We start from the raw sequence: 8833 nt of genomic DNA on the forward strand, positions 1-8833 counted from the left end.
AATGCATGTGTAAAGTGCAAACCGTTACTCGACAAATGTTTTTTAGTTGGAAAAAGTAATGGTTTGGTTTGGTTTATGGGGTTTAACGTCCCAAAGCGACTAAGGCTATGAGAGACGCCATAGTGGAGGGCTCCGGAAATTTCGACCACCTGGGGTTCTTTAACGTGCACTGACATCGCACAGTACACGGGCCTCTAGAATTTCTCCTCCAAAGAAATTCCAGCCGCCGCGGCCGGGATCGAACCCACGTCTTTCGGGCCAGCAGCCGAGCACCATAGCCACTGAGCCACCGCGGCGGCTGAAAAAGTAATGACAAGCGCACTCGTGAAATTATCGACGCAGAAAAGATAGGTAGGTTAGGACGTGCCTGTGTAAACACTCCTTCTGTCAGACTTTCAAAAAAAGAAGTAGATTACCTACGCTCACAGTGATTTTGTGCATGCTTTGAGATGGTACGGTAAAAATGCATGTATAAATTCTTGTGCTTTGGTTTCTAATAAAGTTGTTGGAAGTTGGCGCTGTGTGTGTCTACTCGTTCTTTTGTCCCTTGATCTGTTTGTGCTATTGCTCCGAAGTATGAACCAACAAGCCCGAATTTCAACGTTGTTAAAGAATTTATCGGGTATGCTCGCTGTTCTCTGTTCCAATCTTTTTACTTCCTGGTATCCGTCTTTTAAACTGAGTGATCTGCCAGTGGTTGTCTGCTGGAGCCTTTCTCGCCGTGTCTGCAATTGTACTTCTTTGAGTTCCTCGAACGAGTTGTGTGTTCCAAGGGCCAGCAGCTTCTCCGTTGGTGTGTTGGCTGGGAGATGGAGAGCTGTCTTGTATGATGGCGTCGGCTTGATCTTTCTCACCCTTGTTGATGTTGTAGTACGGGAGGGAGTAGTTTTATCATGCCCCCTCCCTCCTTGCGACACTCGGGTGGTTGTTCTGGCGACCTGTGCTGCTGCTGCTTGCTTAAGGAGGCCGATAGCGTGGTTGTTTCGCACCCACATTATTCCCAGTATCCTGATCCATTCACTCTCCGGTACTTTTTGCCCTTCGAGGATGACGTTGAGCCTGTCTTCTGTCCTCCTGACTCTCAGGAGCTCAGACCTTTCCGTTGAGCAGACGAGGCCTCTTTCTCTTACGTACTCTTCAACGCATGTCGCTGCTGCTTGTAGACGCGCTTCTTTTTGGCTCAGCGAGCCTTGGTTGGTCCAGATTGTAATATCGTCGGCATATATGGCATGCTGTATGCCTTCGATTTCCTCCAGTTTTTTTGCCAGCCCTATCATTCATCATCATCATCAGCCTGACTGCGCCCACTGCAGGGCCCCTCCCACGTCTCTCCAATTAACCCTGTCCTTCATTGCGATGTTGAAAAGTATCGGTGAGATGACGAGATGACTGCAGGGTTCCCTTGTTTGGGGTGTGGAATTTGTCGCTCCGCAGGTCTCCCAATCCCACCGTTGCCGTACGATTGGAGAGGAAGGCTTTCACGTAGTGGTGTCTCTTATCGCCGCTGTCCTTCCAGAATGGCTGCGTGGCTAATGCTGTCAAAGGCTCCTGTGATATCCAGGGCCATTATCGTGTTTTCCCCCTCGTATGGCATGTTGCTGAGGGTCTCTTCCTTCATCTGTAGGAGGACGTCTGGCATGGATGATCTGGTGCGGGAACCGAACATGCTGTGGGGGTACGATCTTCGTCTTCCATTTACTGTTGCAGTCTTCTTGTTACAACTTGCTCATAGAATTTGCCAAGGCAAGATGTGAGCGATATTAGTCGGAGATTTTTCACCCGTAGTTTCTTCCCGGGCTTGGGTATCTGTGTGCTTCCACTCTTCTGATACTGTTCCTGCAACCTAGTGCGCGTTGAGGAAGTCCGTCAGCTGTGTGACCGCCTCATTGCTAAGGTTGCCGATTAATGCGTTTCTGATTTTGTCTGCGCCTGCTGCCGTGTTCTGGGTGGATGCCTTGATTGCTGCAAAGATTTCCTCCCTGGTTATCAACCTATCCAGGTCTGGGTTCTCTCAGCCTCGGTATTCTCCGGTGTACGCCTCTGGTCGCTCTGTCCCGTGGCACTTTACGCGGACCTTTTATAGTAGCTCTTCATTCATTCCTTGGAATCTATGGACTAGCCTTTGGACGACTTTGCTGCCTTCCGTTCTGGTTTTAGTGGGGGCCTTGAGGATCCGCCACATTTTTGCTGTGCTGAGGGTGCTGTTTAGTGAACTGCTGCCAACACTGTCTAGCAATGTGCGTTGCATGTTCCTCTGCCTCTTTGGTGGTTTCCGCGATTTCCTTCTTTAATTTCTTGTTTAGTCGTTGTTTTTTCCACCTTTTGGTGAGTCCTCGTCTTGCCTCCCATAGGTTGAAGTCGCAAATCCACCTCCGGTGTATTTAGAAGACTCGCTACAACCATTTGACTCTGGAGATATGAACACACTTTGGGCAAAGTTTGTCTCTTTGCCACTACTGCCTCCACAGCTTTGTTCCAGATAAGAAAAAGTAGGCAGGATGAACACGTGGATAACAAGAGAAATAATCCACATTAAACATAAACGATTCCCATCATTAGCAGCCTAAAAGCTACCCTCTCGACAAAGTTACATGAATCAAGAGAGCGATCCTTTAACCAGACGCTCACCTGTTCTGTTAGTGAATTCTGGCAGTTTATCTTTTTTTTCTTTATTTGTTCCTCAGACAGTGTCTAAGAGGAGGCCACGGCTAAAGGCTAAGAGCCTGACGAGGCCTTGGCCCCTTGTACAAATTTTTGCAGCAGCGAACAGAACTCAGGCATAATACTTCGGCCAGTAGCAGGGAAAAAATGTAAACAATTCTTTAAAAGGCAAAATTTTACCGTCCTGTGCATCAGTCTCAAACGATCCAAAGTTGTAAGAAAACGCGGATTCTGTAAACATATCCAGGTTTGCATACAAAGGGCACAGGCAATAGGAAACATCAAGTGCGAAACCGGCACTACAAACATCAAAACCAATACACGAGAAAAGCAAAGCCGAAAGTTGGGCGAGTTAGATGACGTTCATGATGAAGAGATAGCGCAGAAGGAACACGTGCCGTTCCCTTTCCGTTCCTCGTGCTCCCCACCGCGCCATCTCCCCGCCATCATGAACAAAAGAAAAGAAAAATAGAACACCAAAGCAATTTTGTATCCAATGGCAAGCGTTAGGTACCACATTCCATGTGCAAACCGCGGAACACGTATTGACGATTAAATCGATTTGATGAGGCTCTACTAGAAGCACATATCATTAAGTTGTGTAAGAAATTGCTGAATTAACCAAGAAGTGTCTGCATTCACATTTAAAAACAGTAAAAGGTTTGTTGAAATCCATGTGCATCCCAAAGCTCAAAGTAGATCCAACATTTTATAAAATAGTCGTGAATGACTTTTCCATTGCAGATAGAAAGGAGATGCAGACGCTTCAATACTTACTTCCAAAGTGTATTTACCAAACTTAATGAGAAACCTAATGAGGTGCTCCACATTCAATCATCCCCCGACTCTCACAGGAGTATAACTATTAGCAGAGAAGGAATACTAGAACTGCTTTTGAACTTAGATCCAAAAAACTACCCTGTCCCGATAACATTCCTACTGCTTTCTTAAAACATGTGCTCAAATATTAGCCAAGTTCTTGATGATTGCATTTAATAAGTCTCTTCAATTGGGTATTGTGCCAGATGAATAGAAAATATCTCAAGCTGTTCCAGCTGTTAAAAAGAGGCTGCCGAATGGAAGTTGGCAAATATCGCCAAATTTAATTTTCACCTGCTGCAAACTACTGCAGCACATACCTGAACTTCTTAGAGCAATCAGGGATCTCAAGAAATGCGCAGCATGGCTTTCGACGAGGATTTTCGAATACAACACAACTGGTGGCCACTGTAGACTGAACTGCCAAAGTACTTGATGGCAGTGGACATTCTTTAAGACTACTCTAAAGCTTTTGATAGAGTTACCAATAAACTAACAACAAAAATGAAATAGGCATCCCGCTCCAAACAATTGAATGGATTACATCATATTTAGCAAACAGGCAACAGTTTGTCGAAATCGATACAGCCGATTCTCACTTCTTAGAGGTCTACTCGGGTCTGCCTCAGAGATTGGGTTTGGGTCCAGTACTAATCAATATTTGCATAAATATCTCGTAGAAGGTCTCGAACCCTCTGTGCCTGTTCAGCTGTTTCCTGATGATTGCATTCCTTTCAACCCAATCAAATCGCTTGGTGATCAGCTTATTTTAAATGCTAACCCAAAACTGCAATTGGTGTGATAAGCAGGATATAGTAATTAACTTAGTGATGCAAAACTATTGGGAAATTGACTATCGATAGCATCGATACTTTTATGAAACTATATATCAATAATGCAAAAAAAAAAGCTATCAATAGTACTACTGTTGATAGATTATCAATAGTACTACTGTTGATAGTGTAAGCAAGAGAGTTGATGCCCCAGCAGCTAGCGCCGAGGAAGAAGGAAGCTGACGCAAAAGAAGAAGTTTGGGTTTCGCGCTTCCGAACGCTGGCCTGCTGAGCAGCACCGCACTGACTGTGTCGCCCCATTGCACTTGGTGCTGCCTGCTGGTGCTCCCCTGGAGCTACGCCCAGGCTCTACCACGACGTCTGACACCCCGATCCAGCCTGCCCAGCAGGCCAGTGTTCGGAAGCGCAAAAGCCGAACTTCGTCACCTTCGTCTTCTTCCTCTCCTTTGTTGGCGCTAGCTGCTGGGGCACCAAACCCCAACTCCCTTGCTTACAATAGTACTATCGATACTATTACTATCGATAGTACCGCTATCGATAGTGAGACTGTCGATAGTAAAACTATCAATAGTAACACTATTGATATAATGCATTTGTTGGCCAGTGATATAGCCAAAACATTTGCGATCCCCGATTGGTTTCACGGTTTTATGAGGCTTAACGTCCCGAAGAGATTCAAGCTATGAGGGATGCCGCAGTGGAGGTCTGCGGATAAATTTCAGCCAGCTGTGGTTCTTCAACATGCACTGGCACTGCACAGTACACGGGCCTTTTGCCTTGCACATAGAGCCAATGTGGCCCAGGACCGAAACAGCATTTTTCTCATCAGCAGCCAAGTGCCATAACCCCCGTGCTACCACAGCGGCATTTGCGATAACTATCAGCAATACTCAATTCATGCATTCATGAAATATCTTTGTGGACAAATGAAATATTTATTTCCACAGTAAAAGACCCGGAGTATGTTCATCAATACATTCATAATAAAAAGTAAACACTTACACCACATCTGCCTTGCGTTCAGCGCATGGAAATGTAATGCCATACTTATCAGGCATTTAGTCGGTGGTGAGGTAAGTGGTTTATCGTTCGAACCCTGCAAGTATTTCCAATCAATACTAGATGAGAAGGACATCTTGATGCACAAGCTAGATAAAAGCTAAATATAAGCACAAAATCAAATTACGGGAAGCAGTTCTACATAAATGTATCTATTTATGTATTGCATTGTAATGAAGGCATTCGACAGCATGAGGGCCGGAACAAGAACGAACATTAATTGCTTTGCATCTCATTATTTGCAGGCTCATGATAGCATGGCATATATGCACTGCACATGTCGGGTGCCTTTTTTTTCTATACGCCGACCTGTATGCAAAGCATGAAACTGAGCCGGGGACAGGACGAGCTCGGAGCTTGCCCTGTTTGCTTCTCTCCTGCGTCCTGTCCCCAGCTCAGGTTATGTTTTCTAATCATGTCCAACAGAGTGGAAAGCTGGGCTGGTTGTTCGTGATGAAAATTTGTGGGCGCGAACAAACAAAAGACAGAGAAGGCGCTTGTCCTGTGGTTTCTTCCCTGTCTTTTGTTTGTTCGCGCCCACAAATTTTCATCACGAATTTCTAATCATGTCATGCCAACTGGCCACTCATAGCTGATTCTGTACGCAAGTTAACCAATTTTAAAGATAGCTGGCCGGGTTGTGAGAGCATACTAGAATTAAAATGAAATGACCGCCACTTTAAACTGAGACACAAAAACGGGACAGTTCTGAAAGATAGCTGGAACTCCATCCAATGAAAGAACAAATAGCACAACTTGTGCTGGCCAACAAGACACCATCGTGCACTGCAGACGTTGTCTTGCTGACCTAACCGCTGCAGAAATGCTTTCCGCACACATGCTTTGCAACTAGGACATTCGCACATTAACACTTTATCCACAAACTTTGTGTAGGGAACGTCTGCAGACGCGTGGGCTGCGAAAACAGGAGAGTCCTGTCAGTTACTCATACCCTCACCTCCTTAGCACACACTCGGCGTGTAAGCCCATACGCCTGCACCGTATGGGGCCCCTACACAACCGAGGTCGCGCAGGAACTTGATGAAATCCAACACCTTGTGATTCGCTTTATCTTCAGTGGGTATAAGCAACTAGGCTGACCATCTGCTATGTTGAAGCTTGCTGAACTGGAGCCACTGGTAGACAGAAGAAACAAAGCACGTCTCAAGTTTTTGCAGCCGCTATATTTCTCCCGACTAGGTATCTGTCCAGAAGACAATATCGACAAAGATCACATGCGACCCTCACATAAGCACAGCTTCTGTTTTGCGCACACCAACACATACATTTTTCCCACGAACAGTTTCTGAATGGAACGCTCTGCCCCACAACTCCCATTCTTTCACCCTCCTTGATCAATGTGCTCCAGCTGTTTGGTGGCAGGCATTTCTTAATGATGCCTCTTTCCATTATGCATTTTTCGTAGTTGGCATTTTTGTTGCACCCGCCGCGGTGGCTCAGTGGTAAGGCGCTCGTCTACTGAGCCGGAGTAGCCAGGTTCGAACCTGACCGAGGCAGCTGCATTTCGATGGAGGCGAAGCGCAAGAGGCGCCCGTGTGCTGTGCGATGTCAGTGCACGTTAAAGATCCCCAGGTGGTCGAAATTATTATTCCGGAGACCTCCACTACGGCACCTCTTTCTCCTTTCACTCCTACCCTCCTCCCTTCCCTTAAGGCATGGTTCAGGTGTCCGCCGAGATATGTCAGGCAGATACTGCGCCATTTCCTTTCCTCAGAAACCAATTTACCAGTTTATTTTTGTTGCAAGCACTGTACAACTGATTACTCTTGCTGACCTTTTCTGTGTTCGCCCATGTCATTTCTGCTGCTTACGTATCCCCCCTCCTGCTTGTCCGCAGTATTTCATAATACACAAGTTTCTGTAGAGGCTGCACAGCTTTCTTTTTTACCTGTATGGCTGCGTTCTGGGTGGATGCCAACAATACTCCCTTATTGCAAAGTTTGGTTCGTGTGCGCTGTACAGCTTCGACCACTGCTCTAGAAAACAGATTGGCTCAATGCTTCCAAAGATGCTCGCCATAGTGACTACACTGTTGTCCCAGCACTTCATTAAAAGTAACCCAGCGATTGAAACGAGAACCAATTTCTCCTTGCTGTCTTCTGGGGTTTGTACTCGGGGGGGATAAATATGTCTTCCCCATTTAACCGCGGCTGACCCAGTTCGAAGCCGCCGCGACCCCACCCCGTGATTGCGCACTATACCGAGCGCATGCTCACCACAGCGGGCCTTGCTCAGAGAGAACAAAAGCACAACACTCTGACTGACACAAACAGGCATTTATTGCTACAGCAACAATAACGCCAGCTAGCAACCAAATGTGCTGAGGAATCGAGGTCGTCCGACTCACCAGCAAGGTTACAAGCGAACGTTCGCCCAACCTAGGGCAGGGCAAGAACTCAGAGGCCGGATGGGATGGCGGGATAATGTCCCAACAAGAGGCCTCGCACTGCTGGCGGAGAGCAAAGCACCGTGCCTGAGTGCCAGCATGCCGAAATCCCAAGCCGAAGAACGTGTGCTCTCCCGCCATCCGCGGCGCTCATGTGGCTGCAACGCAGGCGCCCTCTCTTCTTAGTTAAGGTTATTAACTAGGGATGTCCACAGGGCACGCCCCTAGAGATCGGCTGTGGGAGGATGCATTGGGGGAAAGCAAACCAAAGGGGAAGACGCGGGGCAAAGTCCCCACAGTCTCTCTTCTATTTCTTTCTTTGAGCTTAGTAGACACTCTCTAAGGTGCTTTTGGCGAACGGTTCGTGTAACCCAAAATCCCTGCCAGCAGAGAATTGCATGAATGTCTGGACTGAAAAAAAAAAAAAAATGCCGAAAAATACAAAACGGCCACTAGGCGTTAAAATTTCCTTGAGCAAGAGGTCAGCTGCACTTCCAAGTTTTTTCCTAACTCAAGGCCTTTCCATAAAAAGTGTAAAATGCTTAGCAGCAATCACCTGCACTGCACAACATACAGTGCTTGCAACCAAGAGTTTATTATGACCAATTAAAACCATATCAACCTCTACAGCATCACAAGCAGCAAGTGCAGCAGCCTCTCGGGTCTTGATGAGCTGACACAGTGGTTTCTTTCAAGGAACCATGAGATCGGTGACATGGAATTGATAAGCGCCATTGTGCATACAGGCATACGCAGTGTACTATATATAAAGTACAGCACCATGTACCTCACCACAGCGCAAAATAAAAGTGAAGGATGCTGGGAAATTCAAAGCTACCACCGTTTACTTTTGCCTTTCATGCTGCACTTTGTCTTTCATGCAAATAAACACAGTCGTGAGAAAATCGTAGACAAGCGCCTGCTATAACGCAGTTGGCGGGAGACAACCGTCCTGAACTTGCTCCACAGAGAGATGGCTCACCGAGGTCAGGAAACACACCTTCTTAAGTTTAGGGGTGTCGGCTGAACCCCTGGTGACAAGACACATTCAATCTCTGGCTTGTAAATCTTTCAAGATTTAGCTGTGTTTTTA

The sequence above is a fragment of the Amblyomma mixtum genome, chromosome 10 (genome assembly GCF_055824585.1).
Source record: "Amblyomma mixtum isolate Tamu chromosome 10, ASM5582458v1, whole genome shotgun sequence".
Classification (NCBI taxonomy): domain Eukaryota; kingdom Metazoa; phylum Arthropoda; class Arachnida; order Ixodida; family Ixodidae; genus Amblyomma; species Amblyomma mixtum.